Source organism: Oryctolagus cuniculus, chromosome 10 (assembly GCF_964237555.1).
Source record: "Oryctolagus cuniculus chromosome 10, mOryCun1.1, whole genome shotgun sequence".
Lineage (NCBI taxonomy): Eukaryota > Metazoa > Chordata > Mammalia > Lagomorpha > Leporidae > Oryctolagus > Oryctolagus cuniculus.
Window position 1 is genome coordinate 5,518,867 of NC_091441.1, and position 20,123 is coordinate 5,538,989.

Consider the following 20,123-nt stretch of genomic DNA (forward strand, 5'->3'; position numbering starts at 1 on the left):
CTTCGTTATCTTTATTGGTATTGCATTAAATCTATAAATTGCTTTTGGGAAAATGGACATTTTGATGATATTGATTCTTCCAATCCATGAGCATGGAAGATTTTTCCATTTCTTGGTATCCTCTTCTATTTCTTTCTTTAAGGTTTTGTAATTTTCATCGTAGAGATCTTTAACATCCTTGGTTAAGTTTATTCCAAGGTATTTGATTGTTTTTGTAGCTATTGTGAATGGGATTGATCTTAGAAGTTCTTCCTCAGCCATGGCATTGCCTGTGTATACAAAGGCTGTTGATTTTTGTGCATTGATTTTATACCCTGCTACTTTGCCAAACTCTTCTATGAGTTCCAATAGTCTCTTAGTAGAGTTCTTTGGGTCCCTAAATAAAGAATCATATCATCTGCAAAGAGGGATAGTTTGAGTTCTTCCTTCCCAATTTGTATCCCTTTAATTTCTTTTTCTTGCCTAATAGCTCTGGCTAGAACCTCCAGAACTATGTTGAATAGCAGTGGTGAGAGTGGGCATCCCTGTCTGGTACCAGATCTCAGTGGAAATGCTTCCAACTTTTCCCCATTCAATAGGATGTTGGCTGTGGGTTTTTCATAAATAGCTTTGATTGTATTGAGGAATGTTCCTTCCAAACCCAGTTTGCTTAGAGTTTTCATCATGAACGGGTGTTGTATTTTATCAAATGTTTTCTATGCATCTATTGAGATAATCATATGGTTTTTCTTCTGCAGTCTGTTAATGTGGTGTATCACATTGATTGTCTTGCGCACATTAAACCATCCCTGCATACCAGGGATAAATCCCACTTGGTCTGGGTGGATGATCTTTCTGATGTGTTGTTGCATTCTATTGGCGAGAATTTTATTGAGGATTTTTGCATCTATGCTCATCAGGGATATTGGTCTGTAATTCTCTTTCAGTGCTGCATCTTTTTCCGGCTTAGGAATTAAGGTGATGCTGGCTTCATAGAAAGAATTTGGGAGGATTCCCTGTTCTTCGATTGTTCTGAATAGTTTGAGAAGAATTTGAGTTAGTTCTTCTTTAAATGTCTGGTAGAATTCAGCAGTGAATCCATCTGGTCCTGGGCTTTTTTTGTTGGGAGGGCCTTTATTACTGTTTCAATTTCTGTCTCAGTTATGGGTCTGTTTAGGTTTTCGATGTCTTCCTGGTTCAATTTAGGTAGGTTGCATGTGTCCAGGAATCTATCCTTTTCTGATAGGTTTCCCTGTTTGCTGGCATACAAGTCCTTGTAGTAATTTCTGATGATTCTTTTTATTTCTGTGGTGTCTGTTGTTACATTTCCTTTTTCATCTCTGATTTTATTGCTTTGTGTCTTTTCTCTTCTTTTTTTAGTTAGTTGGGCCAATGGGGTGTCAATATTTTTATTTTTTGAAAAAACCAGCTCCTCGTTTGGCTGATTTTTGTAATGTTTTTCTTGATTCAATCCTGTTGATTTCTTCTCTGATTTTAATTATTTGTCTTCTCCTACTAGATTTGGGTCTGGTTTGCTGTAGGTTTTCTAGATCCTTGAGGTGAATTGAAAGCTCATCTATTTGGTGCCTTTCCAATTTCTTGATGTAGGCACCTATTGATATAAACTTTCCTCTTAACACTGCTTTTTCTGCGTCCCATAAGTTTTGGTATTTTGTGCTGTTATCCTCATTTACTTCCAGAAAATTTTTGATTTCTCTTTTAATTTCTTCTATGACCCATTGTTCATTCAGGAGCATGTTGTTCAATCTCCATGTGTTTGTGTATGCTCTAGGGATTCCTGAGTTGCTAATTTCCAACTTCATTCCTTTATGGTCTGAGAAGCTGCATGGTATGATTCTAATTCTTTTGAATTTGCTGAGACTTGCTTTATGGCCTAGTATGTGGTCAATTAGAGAAGGTTCCATGTACTGCTGAGAAGAATGTAAAATCTTTAGCTGTAGGATTGAAAGTTCTGCATATATCTGTTAGATCCATTTGGGCTATAGTGTCGTTTAAATCTACTGTATCCTTGTTGATCTTCTGTCCTATTGATCTGTCTATTTCTGAGAGTGGAGTATTGAAGTCCCCCAGTACTATTGTATTGGGGTCTAAGTCTCCCTTTAAGTCCGTTAATAAATCTTTTAGATAAACTGGTGCCCTGTAATTAGGTGCATATACATTGATAAATGTTGTATCTTCTTGTTTTATTGATCCCTTAATCATTATATAGTGCCCCTCTATGTCTCTCTTAAAAGTTTTTGTGGTAAAGTTTATGTTGTCCGATATTAAGATGGCTACGCCTGCTCTTTTTTCATTTCTGTTGGCATGGTATATCTTTTTCCAGCCTTTCACTTTCAGTCTGTATGAATCTTTGTTGGAAAGATGTGTTTCTTGTAAGCAGCAAATAGATTGGTTTTGTTCCTTAACCCAATCAGACAAACGGTGTCTTTTAACTGGACAGTTCAGGCCATTCACGTTCAATGTGCCCTGCCATTTGCCCAAGATAAGTTCTAATATATGCTTTGAATTCCCTGTGATCTTTTGCTGTGAGGTTTCCTTCCTTGGTTTCCTTCCTTTACCTTCTTTCACATTGATGACCGTGTTTCTGTGTTTCTGTGTGTAACACATCTTTAAGCATCTTTTGCAGGGCTGGACGAGGCATCACAATACCAGATTTCAGGACATACTACAGGGCAGTTGTAACCAAAACAGCATGGTACTGGTACAGAAACAGATGGATAGACCAATGGAACAGAATTGAAACACCAGAAATCAGCCCAAACATCTACAGCCAACTTATATTTGATCAAGGATCTAAAACTAATTCCTGGAGCAAGGACAGTCTATTCAATAAATGGTGCTGGGAAAATTGGATTTCCACGTGCAGAATGATGAAGCAAGACCCCTACTTTACACCTTACACAAAAATCCACTCCACATGGATTAAAGACCTAAATCTATGACCTGACACCATCAAGTTACTAGAGAACATTGGAGAAACCCTTCAAGATATTGGCACAGGCAAAGAATTTCTGGAAAAGACCCGGGAGGCACAGGCAGTCAAAGCCAAAATCAACTATTGGGATTGCATCAAATTGAGAAATTTCTGTACTGCAAAAGAAACAGTCAGGAGAGTGAAGAGACAACCGACAGAATGGGAAAAAATATTTGCAAACTATGCAACAGATAAAGGGTTAATAACCAGAATCTACAAAGAGATCAAGAAACTCCACAAAAACAAAACCAACAACCCACTTAAGAGATGGGCCAAGGACCTCAATAGACATTTTTCAAAAGAGGAAATCCAAATGGCCAACAGGCACATGAAAAAATGTTCAAGGTCATTAGCAATCAGGGAAATGCAAATCAAAACCACAATGAGGTTTCACCTCACCCCGGTTAGAATGGCTCACATGCAGAAATCTACCAACAACAGATGCTGGCGAGGATGTGGGGAAAAAGGGACATTAACCCACTGTTGGTGGGAATGCAATATGGTCCCTGTTAAACATAAGAGTGGGAATAAGAGAGGGAAGAGATGTATAATTTGGGACATGCTCAAGCTGACTTGCCCCAAATGGTAGAGTTAGAAACATACCAGGGGATTCCAATTCAATCCCATCAAGGTGGCATGTACCAATGCCATCTCACTATTCCAAGTGATCAATTTCAGTTCACAATTGATCATAATGAAAGGACTGAGTCAAAGGGAGCACATAAACAAGTCTAGTACCTGCTAACCCTAACCAATAGAATAAATAAAGGAGAGATTGATCCAACATGGGAAGTGAGATACTCAGCAGACTCATAGAATGGCAGATGTCCTAAATAGCACTCTGGCCTCAGAATCAGCCCTAAAGTTATTCGGATCTGGCTGAAAAGCCCATGAGAGTATTTCATGCATGGAAAGCCAAGACACTCTGGCAAAAGATCTCTGTGAGTGAGATCCCAGTGGAAAGAACAAGTCTTCAAAGAAGGAGGTACCTTTCTCTGAAGGGAGGAGAGAACCTCCACTTTGACTATGACCTTGTCTAAACAAGATAAGAGTCGGAGAACTCAGAGGGCTTCCATAGCCTTGGAAACTCATGACTGGGCATAGGGAGATTACTGATGCCATAGACAGGAGTGTCAATTGGTAAAGTCAACAACAGGAGTCACTGTGCACTTACTCCTCATGTAGGATCTCTGTCCTTAATGTGCTGTGCATTGAGATTTAATGCTATAATGAGTACTCAAACAGTATATTTCACTTTGTGTTTCTATGGGGGTGCAAACTGTTGAAATCTTTACTTAATGCATACTAAACTGATCTTCTGTAAAAAAAAAAAAAAAGAAAAGAAATTATCAATTCCCAACTTGACTCTCACTGGGATTAAACATGACAATAGGTCTGATCTGATTTCATCATCATTTAAAAAAAATCATCTATTATTTTTCACTTTATGTTTCTGTGTGGGAGCAAGCTGTTGAAATCCTTACTTAATGTATACTAAGTTGATCTACTTTATATTAAGATAATCGAAAATGAATCTTGATGTGAATGGAAGGGGAGAGGGAGTGGGAAAGGGGAGTTTTGTGGGTGGGAGGGACGGTAGGGAGGGGAAGCCATAGTAATCCATAAGTTGTACTTTGGAAAATTATATTCATTAAATAAAAGTTAAAAAATAAATAAATAAATAAATAAATAAATAAATAAAAACAAAGAATTTGGGAGGATTCCCTCTTTTTTGATTGTTCTGAATAGTTTGAGAAGAATTGGAGTTAGTTCTTCTTTAAATGTCTGGTAGAATTCAGCAGTGAATCCATCTGGTCCTGGGCTTTTTTTGTTGGGAGGGCCTTTATTACTGTTTCAATTTCTGTCTCAGTTATGGGTCTGTTTAGGTTTTCGATGTCTTCCTGGTTCAATTTAGGTAGGTTGCATGTGTCCAGGAATCTATCCTTTTCTGATAGGTTTCCCTGTTTGCTGGCATACAAGTCCTTGTAGTAATTTCTGATGATTCTTTTTATTTCTGTGGTGTCTGTTGTTACGTTTCCTTTTTCATCTCTGATTTTATTGCTTTGTGTCTTTTCTCTTCTTTTTTTAGTTAGTTGGGCCAATGGGGTATCAATTTTTTCTTTTTTTTTTTTCTTTTTTTTTTTTTTTGAAAAAACCAGCTCCTCGTTTGGCTGATTTTTTGCTATTTTTTTGATTCAATCCTGTTGATTTCTTCTCTGATTTTAATTATTTCTCTTCTCCTACTAGATTTGGGTCTGGTTTGCTGCAGATTTTCTAGGTCCTTGAGGTGAATTTAAAGCTCATCTATTTGGTGCCTTTCCAATTTCTTGATGTAGGCACCTTTTGCTATAAACTTTCCTCTTAACACTGCTTTTGCTGTATCCCATAAGATTTGGTATGTTGTGCTGTTATCCTCGTGTACTTCCAGAAATTTTTTGATTTCTCCTATGACCCATTGTTCATTCAGGAGCATGTTGTTCAGTCTCCATGTGTTTGCATACTTTCTGGGGTTTCTTCTCAAGCTATTCAAAACTATTGAAAGGGAGGGATTTATCCCAAATTCTTTCCATGAAGCCAGCATCACCTTAATTCCTAAACTGGAAAATGATGCAATCAAGAAAGAGAACTACAGACCAATTTCCTGGAGTTAGTTCTTTAAACATCTATTAGAATTCAGAAATGAAGTCATCCGGTTCTTGGATACTCTTTGATGGGAGGGTTTTTATTATTGATTCAACTTCTGTCTTGATTATTGGTTTGTTTAGGTTTTCTATGTCTTCATGGCTCAATGTAGGTTGGTTGTATGTGTCCAAGAATCTATCCTTTTTTTTTTAGGTTTCCTGGTTTTTGACATACAGTTCTTTGTAGTAATTTCTGATAATTCTTTTCATTTCTGTCATTTCCATTGTTACATTTTCTTTTTCATCTCTAGTATCTCTAGTTTTATTAACAGGGCTTTTTCCCTCTTTTTTTTTTTGGTTAGTTGGGCCTATAGTGTGGCCATTTTGCTTATTAAAAAAAAAACAGCCCTTCATTTTGCTGATCTTTTGGGTTTTTTTTTTTTGGGGGGGGGTTCAATTTTGTTGATTTCTTCTCTAATTTTTTTTTTGAAAGGCAGAGTGGACAGTGAGAGAGAGAGACGGAGAGAAAGGTCTTCCTTTTCTGTTGGTTCACCCCCTAATGGCTGCTACAGTTGGTACACTGTGGCCAGCGCACCATGCTGATACAAAGCCAGGAGCCAGTTGCTTCTCCTGGTCTCCCATGTGGGTGTAGGGCCCAAGGACTTGGGTCACCCTCCACTGCATTCCCGGGCCATAGCAGAGAGCTGGACTGGAAGAGGAGCAAGCAGGACAGAATCCGACACCCTGACCGGGACTAGTTCTTCTCTAATTTTAGTTACTTCTTTTCTTTTTTTCTCCTACTAGTTTTTGGTTTGGTTTGCTGTTGTTTTTCTAGATCCTTGAGATACACGAGTAGCTCATTTATTGGGTACTTTTCTTATTTTTTGATGTGAACACCAACTACTACAACAATTTTGTTGTATCCCATAAGTTTTGATGTTTTGTATTGTTGTCTTCTTTTGTTTCCAGAATTTTTTTTTATTTCTCTTTTGATTGCTTCAATGACACAGTTTTCATTAATGAGCTTTCTGTTCAGAATCCATGTGACTGCATATGTTCTAGAGATTCCTGAGTTCCTGATGTCCAGCTTCATTCCACTGTGGTCCAAGAAGATGCATGGTATTATTTTTTTTAATTTGCTGGACTTTCTTTATGGCCTAGCATGTGGTCAATCCTAGAGTAAGTTCTATGCACTGCTGAGAAGAATGTATATTCTGCAACTGTAAAATGGAAAGTTCTGTAGGTATCTGTTATGTCCATTTGTTCTACAGTGTTGATTAACTCTGTTGTATCCTTCCTGATTTTCTGTATGGTTGATCTGTCCATTGCTGAAAGTGGGGTATTCAAGTCCCCCATTACTATTGTATTTGAGTTTATGTCTTCTTTAAGATCCATTAACATTTCTTTTAAATAGCCAAGTGCCCTGTAATTAGGTACATATACATTTATAATAGTTACATCTTTCTGTTGAATTGATCCCTTATTCATTACTTAGTGCCCTTCTTTGTCTCTTTTAACAGTTTATGTGTTAAAGTCTTTTGTCTGATATTAGTATGGCTACATCAGCTTTTTTTTGGTTTCTGTTAACATGGAATACCTTTTTCCACACTTTCACTTTCAGTCTATGTGCATCTTTGTTGGTGAGACATGTTTCTTTTAAGCAGCAAATAGATTTTTTTTAATTTTTTTTTATTTTTGTTTTTTTTTCCAGGCAGAGTTAGACAGAGTGAGAGAAAGACAGAGAGAGAGTTATAGACATTAAGAGAGAGACATAGAGAAAGGTCTTCCTTCCATTAGTTCACTCCCCTAATGCCTGCTATGGCCAGCACTGCACCAATCCAAAGCCAGGAGCTGGGTACCTCCTCCTGGTCTCCCATGTGGGTACAGGGACCCAAGCACTTGGGCCTTCCTCCATTGTCCTCCTGGGCTACAGCAGAGAGCTGGGCTGGAAGAGGAGCAACTAGGACTAGTACCCTGCACACCAAGCGGGACTAGAACCAGGGGTGCCAGCACCACGGGTGGAGGATTAGCCAAGTGAGCCATGGTGCTGGCCTAGATGGGTTTTGCTTTTTAATCCTTTCAGCCAGTCTGTGTCTTTTAAGTGGAGAGTTGAGGAGATTTACATTCAAAGTTACTCTTGATAAGTAGTGAGTTTGTGCTGCAATTTTCCATAAATATTCCTATTTTTTTTTTTTGCTTTGGATTCCCTTTGTACTTGTACTGGGATATTTTCTTCCTTTACCTTCTTTCATAGTGATGACCATGTTTCTGTGTTTCTATGTGCAGCACATCCTTAAGCATCTTATGCACAGCTGGACAATTCATGACAAATTATTTTAATTTCTATTTGTTATGGAATGTCTTGATTTCACCTTCATTATTAAATGAGAGATTTGCAGGGTACAGTATTTTGAGTTGATAGTTTTTTCTCTCTTTTTTATAGATTTATTTTATTTATTTGAAAGACAGAGTTACAGAGAGAGGTAAAGACAGAGAGAGAGAGGTTTTCCATCTGCTGGTTCACCCCCTAGATGGCCGGAATGGCTCTAGATGCACTGACCCAAAGGCAGGAGCCAGGAGCTTCTTCCAGGTCTCCCACATGGGTGCAGGGGTCCAAGGACTTGGGCCAACTTCTACTGCTTTCTAAGGCCACAGCAGAGAGCTGCATCAGAACAGGAGCAGCTGTGATTAGAACCAGTGCCCATATGGGATGCCAGTGCTTCAGGCCAGATCTTTAACCCGTTGCACCACAGTGCCGGCCCCCAGTTTTTTTTCTCTAAAGACTTGGAATATGTCTCACCATTGTTTCCTAGTATGTAGAGTTTCTGATGAGAAGTTTGCTGTGAGTCTAACTGGAGATCCTCTAAAAGTAATCTTTCATTTCTCTCATGCACATTTTAGAATCTTTTCTTTATGCTTTTCTGTGGAGAGTTTGATCGAAATATGTCACGGTGGAGATATTTTTTGGTCATGTCTATTAGGAGTTTTATGTGCTTCCTGTGTTTGGCTGTCCCCTTCTCCAAATTAGGGAATTTTTCTATTATTATTTCACTAAAAAGGCCTTCTAATCCTTTTCTCTTTCCTGGCCTTCAAGAATTCTAAGAGCCCATATGTTGGGTCATTTGATAGTATGTTATAGATTCCCAATGGTGTTTTTTAGTTTTTAATTTCTTCTTCTTGTGTTTGGTCTGACTGTGTAATTTCCTGTGCTTTGTCTTCTAAGTCAGATGTTCTTTCTTCTGCTTTACTAATTCTATGGTTAACACTCTCCACCATATTTTTATTTTTTCTATTGAAATCTTCATTTCCATGATTTCATTTTGATTACTCCTTAAGATCTCAACTTCGTGGGAGAAATTTTCTTTCATGTCATGTATGGATTTCATTAGTTTGTACATTTCTTTCTGATTACTTCTAAGTAATCTGATGATCATTTTTTTTTAATTCCATTTCTGGCATTTCTTCATACTCTTCATCTTCACAATCTGGTATTGAAGTGTTGTACTTTTTGGGTGCACCATGTTTTGTTCCTTATTCTTGTTTCTTGAATTGGTGCATTTATTATTTGGCATTTGTGGAGATACTCTTTGGTTTCTTGTTTTTTTTTTTTTTTTTTTTTTTTTTTTTCCTGTGGTGGCTTTTTTCTTTGGACTATGTCTGTGTGGATTAGTGGAGTGTCTGCTTTAAGGGAATGTGTTGTGGGTGTGGCCAGGGAGCTCTGTTCAGTGCTCCAGGGTCAAGGGAGGGTTAAGGTGACACCCAGGTTGGGCAGGTATTCTCTCTCTCTCTTTTTTTTTTTTTTTTTTTTTTTTTTTTTTTTTTTTTTTTTTTTTTTATCAGAGGGGAGGTTTTTCTGTTCTCTTGGCACAGACTCAGCTCATTTCCTCTCCTCAGAGGAGATCAGTGCCTGCTTCATCATGTCTATCACAATAGCCAAAATGTGGAATCAACCAAGGTGTCCATCATCAGATGAACGGATAAAGAAGATGTAGTCTCTATACACAAGGGGATATTATCCCTCCACACAATGGATTAAATCCTGTCATTTGCAGCAAAAATGTATTGAAATGAAGGACTCCATGTAGAATGAAACACTCCAGAAAGACAAATACTTTATGTTCTCTCTTGTATGTGGGAACAAAATTTAAAAAAATAACTCTATATGAACACAGAATGCGTGATTACTGAAGGGTGGAGGGGTGAGCAGGTGAAAGGAGTTTGTATGAAAACATAAGAGAAGCTGCCTGTGGTTCATTAATTGTGACAAGGATACTAATGTTAGATGTTAATAGAAAAAATTGGGGTGATGGGTATAGGAGAACTATTTGTATTACTACTCTTATAATTTTTTTGTAAATTTAAAACTATTCTAAAATAAAATGTTAAAAAAGCAAAAAAAAAAAAAAATGTGGCTGGAATGGTGCACCCTGTATCGGAGGGCATGGGTTCTGGTTTCCAGTGTTTTGCTAATGGGTACCCTGGGAAGCAGCAGATATGGCTCAAGTAGTTGGATTCCTGCAACCCATATATGAGAGACCTGGGTTGAGATCCTGGCTCTTGGCTTTAACTGGGTCCTGATTTCTACCACCCCCTCACTCCTCCCTCCCTCTTTCCTTCTCTCTCTCTCTCTCTCTCTTTCTCCCCCATCTATCTCTCAACTAAACTAATATAAAGAGTAACTTCGGTAGGATATTTGAAAGTGATAACTCCTGTTACCAAAAATTAAAGAATAAGAAGGATAAGTCACACTGGGGAGTAGGGGTGGGTTGAATTTTTTCTCTCAACTAAAGCGACTAAATTCTTTAAACACTGAGACTATTAATTGTACCTAGTGCTCTTGGGGCATACAGATTTTCTTTAGTAATATGTAAGGCAAAATTGAGAAATGTTCTGGAACCAGAGGTAAATAAAAAGAAAGAAATGAAAAAAAAGAGAACATGGCAGAAAATGATGACACGAAATGAACATCGTGTCCAGTGCAAAGCAGATGGGTTTCAGCGCAGGAGAAACCAGCACTGTGGAGGCCCAGGTGGTGAGCAACAGTTAGAAATGGCAACAGAAAGCCTTCCTATTCTAACTATAATCTCTGGATCTGGGGCTTGAAAGAGCAAAGCTAAATCCAATGGTAAGTCAACTAAAATTTACATGAGATTTAATAAAATTGATAATATCCCCAAAGTGAAAACCGTAAAAGAGAATGTTTCAAGCTACAAAAATGGGATACTAAGGTCCAATTCATTCTCAAAAGAACAAAAAAAAAAACAGATTCATCTCAGATTTATCTCATGCAACAATATAAATAAAATCTAGAAGTGAAGAATTTTTGTTTCAAGAGCAATAAATGTAATGAAAGTGAAAGTTTTGAAATGATTATTCATTTATGGAAATACTCAGTGCTTGTGATCAAGCTGAAAATCATGACTGAAACATTCAATTCAGTAAATGCTAAATCAAATTTAATAAAGCAAGAATGGGATAGTAAAGCAAAAAATACACAGTGAAAACAAACATAACATTTAAATATATTATGAAAAGATGACATTAAATTAAATGTTAATGACCAAAGTCTCTGAAAGACTATTTTTACACAGGTAAAAAATAAAATATAGTTTTTATTGTTAAATTTCATAACAAAAACTAAAGGAAACACTGGAGAGAGGATAGAATGGTTTTTCTATGTTTAGAATGTTCACATTCAATTATCCACCTTCAAAGTTATGCTTCAAAATAACTATATATTCATACACTAACAACTATTAGAAAAGAAATTAAGACAACTGTCCTGTTTATAGTGATGTCAGAAATACTTAGGGATGTTTTTAGTGGTAGACAGAGAAAGAGAGATACAGTGAAAAAGAGCTGCCTTCCACTAGTTCACTCCTCAAATGCCAAATTAAAGTCAGGGACAGGGAAACTCTCCAGGTCTCCCACCTGGGTCAGAGTACCCCACTTACCTCAGCCATCATCGCTAGGGTCTGTGTTAAACCTATGCTGAGGGGCTAGTGCTGTGGCATAGACGGTCAAGCCTCAGCCCACAGTGCTGGCATCCATATGGGTTCAAGGTCCAGCTGCTCCAGTTCTCATCCAGCTCCCTGACATATTCACCTAGGGAAGCCATGGAAGACGACCCAAGTCCTTGAGCCCCTACACCACGTGAGAGACCAAGAAGAAGCTCCTGGCTCCTGAGTTCAGACAGACCCTGCTCCACCTTGGTGGCAATTTGGGGAGTGAACCAGTGGGCGGACAAGGATTATGTCCCACAGGACTGAAATGACAGAAAGTGACACCAAATAACTGAGTTAAAGTTTTTTGTGCTGTTACATGTTATTATTATTGAAACAGTTATTAAAAAAACTATGCATCTCAGATGTTGAAGTGAATCGGTCAAGTATTCTTTTCAAGTTCATAGAACACAATCACAAGGTCCAATGATAATACTCAGAGTTTGTTCAGCTCAATTAATTTTCTAAACATTTCATAATCATGACAATGCTGTCATTTCCCATGTTGATGACTTAAATGTCAAATCGGAATTTACAGATACACTCACAAACAAGATAAGCTGCCCCAAACCACAGGACAAATCTAAAGAATGTAAGTCTTCAGATATTTATACTGGTATCAGTGTTTAATGCCACTCCTAAAACTGTCCACTGTTCACAGTTAACACTGTCACACAGTAAAATTTAGAAAAAGGTATTTGTGACATCTGAAGCTTTAAAATGAAATTACAATGAGTATGTAGAAAAATAAGCAAAGTGGTCAGAGTCGTCTCCTATAAAACATCAGAACATAGCACTCAGTGTGAAAGGAGCCACGATCGACTTTGGAAGAGAAGGAAATGCCTCCGTCCTGGCACACTTTGAATTTTATCCTCCTTTGATGGAAAGTAGTATGTGTGGATGACATTAAGAAGCATACTCAAGTGTCCACAGAACAGGAGAATTTATCAAATATAGGCCTTTGATTTCTAAATTATATCTTAGAATAACTGATGAAAATACAAAAAGAGTTATGTATGTACTTTTATATTTTCTGACTTCCCATTTAACCAGTGTAACAGGTAAAATAAATTTTAATGAAATACTTTACATAATCCAGTACATCAAAAATAAAATCATTTAAAATGTAATTAATATATTCATAAGGAAATATTTCACATCATTTTTCACATTAACTTTTAATGTCTGGTGTGCATTTTAATCCCACTACACACATTTAAACATTCACTGAAAGTACATGACCTGTATTTAGATTTTGTACACTTATAGTCAAATTTATTGATTTATATATTCATCTTGTTCCAAGAACACTTTAAAGTTTTCCAATAACTTCAGTGCCAGTTTTTAAACATTTAAATAAAGTAAACAGAATATACGTTGCCCTAGCCACACTACAAGTGGTCAGAAGCCACCACTATTGAACAGCACAAGTTTATCGTGCAAACAATGAGCATCCAAGGGTTCCCAACACAGGGGATGACATTGTGGAGAAGCAGATAAAGCTGCTGCCTGCAACACAGGCATCACAAATGGGCACTGGTTCCGTGCTCCCTACTAATGACCTGAGGAAAGCAGCAGAAGAGGGTGCTTATCTGGCCTGCTGCCACCCGTGCGGAAGACTCAGATGAAGCTCCTGGCATCCCTATTTGGTCTGGCCCAGCACTGGCCATGCAGCCATCTGGGTAGTGAACCAGTGGATTGAAGATTCCCTCTCTCCCTCTCTCCCTCTCTCTCTCTCTCCCTCTCTCCCTCTCTCCCTCTCTCCCTCTCTTCTTCTCTCCCTCTCTGTAATTCAGACTTTCAAAATAAATGAATCTTAAAAAATTATCAAAATTGAATTCTGTTAGAAAAATTCAAATGGTGACATTTGCCACCATTTTTATTTCAACCTAATGGGATAGATTATTAAGGAATTACATTAGCCACCAATGTTGGTGGTTTCTTAGTCTGAAGCCTGATAGATCTGGGAGCTCTCCAGGACCACTGAATGCAAGCACATAGCTCTCTTGAGAAGCTGCTTCCTACTGAACCATTTGCAACAACTTAAATTCTCACATCGAATTTCCTTTTTTTTTTTTTTTATATTTATTCATTTACTTGAGAGGCAGAGTCATAGAGAGGTAGAACGGGAAACACAAAGAGAGGTCTTCCATCAAAGGTTTATTCCCCAAATAGCCAGAGCTGGGCTGATCTGAAGCCAGGATCCAAGAGTCTCCTCCAGGCCCCCTACATGGGTGCAGGGGCCCAAGCACTAGGACCATCCCCCGCTGCCCTCCCAGGCCATCAACAGAAGGCTGCACCGCAGTGGAGCAGACAGGACACGAACCAACGTCCACATAGGATGCTGGCGCTGCAAGTGGAGGCTTTACCTACTATGCCACAGTGCCAGGCTCTCAACACTGAATTTCTTAATATAGGGTTATATATATACAGATTTTTACTGTGTATTTTATAAATATATTTAATATATATATATTTAACTTTACTTTAAGAGAATAAATTGTAATACATTGTTGCTATCCAGTAAAATTTATTTAAGTGACCTTTTTTCAATAGAAATTCCACTTAACAAAGAATCTACTGAGATTATGGAATTAAGCTAAAATTACAGATTATGTGAACATCTTAATTTGAGATATATAGACATTGTAGTGGTACTAAATTGGAAGTTTGACCTCAATTCATTTTAGGACAACTATGTCTCATGCATGTCTTTTAATTTCCATACTAAGTTTGAAAGCCAGACTTACAGAGAGAGAGGGAAAGAGAGGTAGTCAGATCTTTCATCTGGTGGTTCACTCCATATGGCTGCAACTGGTTAAGCTGCTGTCTGCAGCACCGGCATCTCATATGGGCACCCATTTGACTCCTGGGTTCCCCACTTTTGATCCAGCTCTCTGCTAATGCACCTGGCAAAGCAGTAGAGAATGGCTTGGGCCCCTGCCCTAACTTGGGAGATGCAGAAGAGGCTCCTGGCTCAGCCTGTGTCCTTGTGGCCATTTAGGGAGTGAACCATGAGATGGAAAATTCTCTCTCTCCTTCCCTCCCTCTCTAACTCTGCCTTTCAAATAACAAATAAATAAAACTTAAAAAATACTGTTATTGCAAAGAGTGCAATGGATTAGGAAAACTAAAAAAAAAAATGTGAATGACATGGAAAATATCTATGCCTATATTTATACTTTATTTTGCCAACTAATCCCCATGCTATGGTTATAATAATATAGCTATTTAGTGATACTCAAAAGCATTTTATCAAGGCAGTAAAGGAGGTGAAAAACACCATTAAATAAATTTGATTGTGTGGTTCCATTGCCCATACACTCCATAGGATAAGGCAATAATTGCAGCTTACAATTTCACTTTTCTTCCAAATTCATCCTGCTATTATGCCAAGTTCTTTCCTATTGTCTGTGTAATGAGTTTGCTGTGACAAGTCTCCTTTTTCAACTGAGCCTGTAATGCATTTACTGGCTGCACCATGAATGTTATTTCACTTTCACAGCACTTTTTCTTATTAAAGTGCATATTTGTCTATAGACCCTGCTGGGCCCCTTGATTTATGAATATGATTCTGACAGATGACTATATTGTATTTATATTGAAAAGTGAATTAGCAGTTAGAATAATTATAATGTTAGCATAATTGCAACTTATGTCTGTTGAATAAAATTCCACTTTGAAAATAGCTGTTTGAGCTTCACCTCGATGTGTCTATCTCCGCAAGGAGCCATTAGTAAACCACAGCTTACATTACAACGTTAATTTGCTGTCATTCCTAGAAGGCTCTTCCAAACCCCTCAGTGTTTTCATGTTATAGGAGTTTGCTGAAGGACCTGTGGCTGCCTTGCCACAGGAAAGAACTGTGCTGAGCACTACATAGAAAGAGAGAAATTCCCCATCGCATACTCCAGGAGTGCTTCATGGTGCACGTTTCAGAGCCGTCTTTTTAACCATTTCTACTTTCTCTTCCATAAAGAAAGACATTAAGATATGTCAGGGGATGGCATCCCAGGATCTCTAACAGAGAATGCTTCTAGAACCACAAATTGATGAGACTATAAATTGTAATAAAAGGATCAAGATTGCAGATAGAGTCTCCCAACTTAAAGAAAAAAGAAGTGTGGGGAATTCTATTCTATTTATCATAACACAAGGTTAATGTAAGACAATAGAAAAGGGAGTGTTTGACGAACAAAACTTAAGAACATTGGAAGCAAAGATAAGAACATCACTTTTGAAATAACTACCATGCATTTTAAAGTCTATGGTGCCTGTTATTAGGAGAATCTTCATGAAATCCACATCCAGGGTCTCTGTGTGTGCACACCCCCCCCCCCCCATCTATGTCCCCTCCAGGAAGTATATGCTCTGTCACTAGGTGGTGCTACCGACTTATAGCAGCCGTGTTGTCCCTGCAAAGACATAAACCTCAAAAAACGTGGAGCTGTTGTCCAAGCTCCTCCTCTCCTCCACTCACAAGCCTCTGGTGATCTCTGTGCTACGTTCAGATCACTGCTTTTAACTTCTACCTGTGAGTGAGAACATGTGGTGTTTGTCTTTCTGGGGTGGCAACGTTCCCAGCAGCATCTTACACACGTAATGAAGAACAGGGGCTGCTTAGTTAGAGAAAGGCTAAAGGAAAGGACATGCCGATTGTCTGACTTGGTCTGCTGATACTGGTCACATGTACTGAATTATTATACAATACTCATAAAGATGTTCTGCTTTCACCTGTCCCTGTGTGCGTCTCCCTGTGAGCGTGATTTACTGCTTCCACGGGAGTCCTCATACATGCAGGAACATATGGCTGCATTTTTCTAATGTTGCAACATAAACAGCAAAAATATCCATAGGTAAAGAAGTGATCTAAATTGTGGGTAGAAGTTTTCTGCAAACAATTAAAAATGAGTTGCTTAATAAAATAAGTACAAAGAAGGTTCTCCAAAGCGCATTGAAGTTAAAATAACAGTGTTTTAGAAACAAATGCACAGAATTGTTTTATTCCTGTAAATATAAAATAGCTTATCTATGTCATCTTTTTAAATTTTTCATTTCTCAATGTATATGCATAGGAAATAAACCTGGAGGCACAGGTTATTTTCTCAACACAAGGAAAGGAAACAGGTTAGGCACAGGTGGCAGAGGGATTTTCTTCATTTACCCTAAAGAAATTTATATTTTGGAGTGTTATGTTGTAGAAATGTTTATGTTACAGAAATGATTTTGCTGTCACTTTTAAGTTCTTACTTATTTTGTTACAGGTTATGACACATGTTTGCATTCAAAACAGGTAGTTTTTTTAAAATGGGAAAAATTATTGTCTTTTCACATATGTGTAGTTGACAGCTACATTTCATACAACATTAACGTAGTAAGGGTCTGCAGGTTATCTGGTTTGCCCTGTTTATGTCACTGTTAACTTCACAAACCCTTGTTAACAGTGCTATTTTAGGATAATGATACTGTGAAACACAAACAGACAAATTCAGATTGTATTAGCTATGATCATTTTAGCTCTTAAGAACTTTCTCTTTGTTTTGTGAAGTACTGAATACAATCAAAAGAGTTTTATAAAATATGAGGGCACCTCAAAAAGATTGTGGAACATGAAATTTAAAAATAAGTTTCTTTTGGTGCAAAAATCTTTGAAGTCCATACATAGTTTTTTTCCACAATACTTTCCATAAGCTTTTCGAAGTTATTTTGTAAATATGTCAAAAGATTACCACTGCAGGATTTCATATTTTAAGCAGAGCAAGCATCGTTTCCACTGCGCTGTAGTCTTTTGTTCCCACTTCCTTCATGTTTATAGCTTTGTAGTGTTTGAATTTTGTGCTTGTCCTTCTTCATTTTTATTTTGTATTTCTGATCATACTGCTTTATTTTGATTGCTTGAAACTTAAAAGTAATTTGACTTATACTAGGAGTACCTTTCAGTATCTGTATTGTTCACTCAAAATTATAGTGATAGATTGTTGATACCTGTCACCACAGATCATTCATCTCCACTGCAGGTTACAGTTTTAAGTACATGTAAAAGTAATTATACTTATCCTACTGTTATTCATTTTCATTGTCACTTGTTTTCAGTGTTGACAAACTTTCTGACACATGGCAGGTTTGTGACTGTTTTCTCTCTTTTCAGGGGGTGATGGTATAGGACGACCACATAGTGGAACTGTTGGCCACAGGACTAGGTAAACGGGGCCCCTTTACTAGGTAAACTTTCCAAGTCGCCTATGTGATTTAAATTCACAGCAGCAGTACATAGAGAGCTGCGATTGTTTGCACCCTTTCACACACGTGATATTTCGGAGTTTAATATCTGGTGAGAGAGAAACACCATCTGGGGCTGGCGCCACAGCTCACTAGGCTAATCCTCCACCTGCAGCGCTGGTACTCCGGGTTCTAGTCCCAGTTGGGGTGCCGAGTTCTAGTCCCAGTTGCTTCTCTTCCAGTCCAGCTCTCTGCTGTGGCCCGGGAGGGCAGTGGAGGATGGCCCAAGTGCTTGGGCCCTGCACCCCATGGGAGACCAAGAGGAAGCACCTGGCTCCTGGCTTCGAATCGGCATTTGGGGGGTGAACCAATGGAAGGAAAACCTTTCTCTCTGTCTCTCTCTCTCTCTCACTAATTCTGCCAGTCAAGAGAGAGAGAGAGAGAGAGAGAGAGAGAGAGAGAGAAAGAGAGAGAGAGAGAAACACCATCCATGTGGGCTCAACTTGCATTTTCTTGGTGTCTGTGGGTTGGTGCATCTTTTCCTGTGTTTATTAACCATTCTTAGTTCCTTTTCTGTAAAATTCCAGTGGTCCATCCACTTTCCCATTGGACTGTTGTGATGTTTTGTTGTATAGGCTCACTGGCACATTTGCATATTGGGAATATTATTTTTTCCTAGGTCTTAAAGAATGAGGGTATCTTTTATTAGTAGGTTACTTCTATTTTCATTGATTTCATGTCTAGTTTGTTGAGCATAACTTTTAAACATTAATATTCTCCAAGTTAGCATTCTCCTTTGTGGTTTGCATTTGCTGAATCTTGAATTAAAAATGTATTTTTGTACTATGAGATTGAGATATGATTCCATATTGTGTTTTTGACAATTATTTGTATATACATACATATGTACATATGTATATATATCTGACACTTGTATTTTTACATTTGTAATATGATTTTTAATAAGCCTCTTCCTCTCTCCCTACCCCTTATAGGGATGCCGTAGAAGATGGCTACAAGTGAGAGAAAGAATCTTCACCAGAAATTGAATTAGTTGACACCAGTCCAGCCTCTAGAACAGTGAGGAATATATTTTTGCTGTTTTGAGCACCCAGTATCCTTTACTCTGTTATACCAGCAAAAAAATAACGGTTTTTGAGGACATACAGACTAATCTCTCTCTCTCTCTCTCTATTTTAATGGCAAACAAATTTCAAACAGTACTGCATTTGCCATACTCCCACTGATAATATGTAAAAGTTCAAGTTGTTCCATGACATGCGATGTTTGGTGAGGACTTTTGGAGTACTAGGATTGCTTTGTTCTTAACTTAGGTGTGGATATGATTGTAATCTACGACCAAAAAAATCTCATATTTGTAAAAAACTCCAAACTATATAGACAATTTAGATTACATTTCTGCTTTAGTTACACTAAAAACTGTCTCTATATACCTCATGATTACAGAATAGATTGCATATTAATGGGAGGAAAATAGTATCTGTAGATTCTAAAATGATTAGATTTCAGGGATTAAGTTCGAAAACGAAATAGCTGGGGGACTGAGTGAAGAAACATGATTATAAATAAATCTAATGCATCTTTCATATTTCAAATCTTTGTATTTCATATTTTTGTTACTAGGATAAATTTAAATTGTACGCATACACAGAAGTACACATATCATTAAAACACTTCTATTTGTGTAGCAATTTTATTTTAGATAAAATTTCAAAATATCTTCTAGATCATACCTTTTTTTTGGAAAAATAGGCATTTCTATAGCCCCATAACTTTAACATTACAAGCCTTTGTTTTTTAATCATATTGACTGATGTGTGCTTAAACACATACTTTTATGGTCCTATCACAATATGTAAGAGTCACAAAGTAAACGAAATCAAGGGAAACTCATGACTTACTTAGTTTTCAAATAAACCTTGAGTAGTTTTCTGTGTTAAATCATTTTCCATGCTTCATTCCAGGTAACACCTAACACACGGAAACTGAGTCTCCAACCACGTAGGCCCCATGTCTGTGCATCTGACATCGTCCTGTCACATCAGCAGTAACTGTGTGACTAGACGCGCAGTACCAGGGACCCCTCAAAACATTGCACCCCACTTCCTGCCTGTTTCTGTGATCAACCCAAACTGTATGCCTTTGAGTTATTAGGTTCAACCTAGGCAGTTGAGAGTCACATATCTTAGTAAAATTGCTGTAATTTTACAGGGAAAAAAACAAATAAAAATTCATTGTCATTGTTCTTTTACAAACAATTGACTGGATGAATAGGGAAAAACCACC

General features: G+C 37.7%; 1 long non-coding RNA gene across 1 annotated transcript in view; it reads left to right on the forward strand.

Annotated features, from left to right (window-relative positions):
* Positions 1–18,998, forward strand: part of LOC138844156 (uncharacterized) — a 39,693-nt gene extending 20,695 nt beyond the window's left edge. The window contains exons 2-3 of the long non-coding RNA XR_011379694.1: positions 17,746–17,797; positions 18,812–18,998. This is a non-coding gene — a long non-coding RNA (uncharacterized lncRNA). The remainder of the gene's footprint in view (positions 1–17,745; positions 17,798–18,811) is intronic.
* Positions 18,999–20,123: the final 1,125 nt, after the last annotated feature.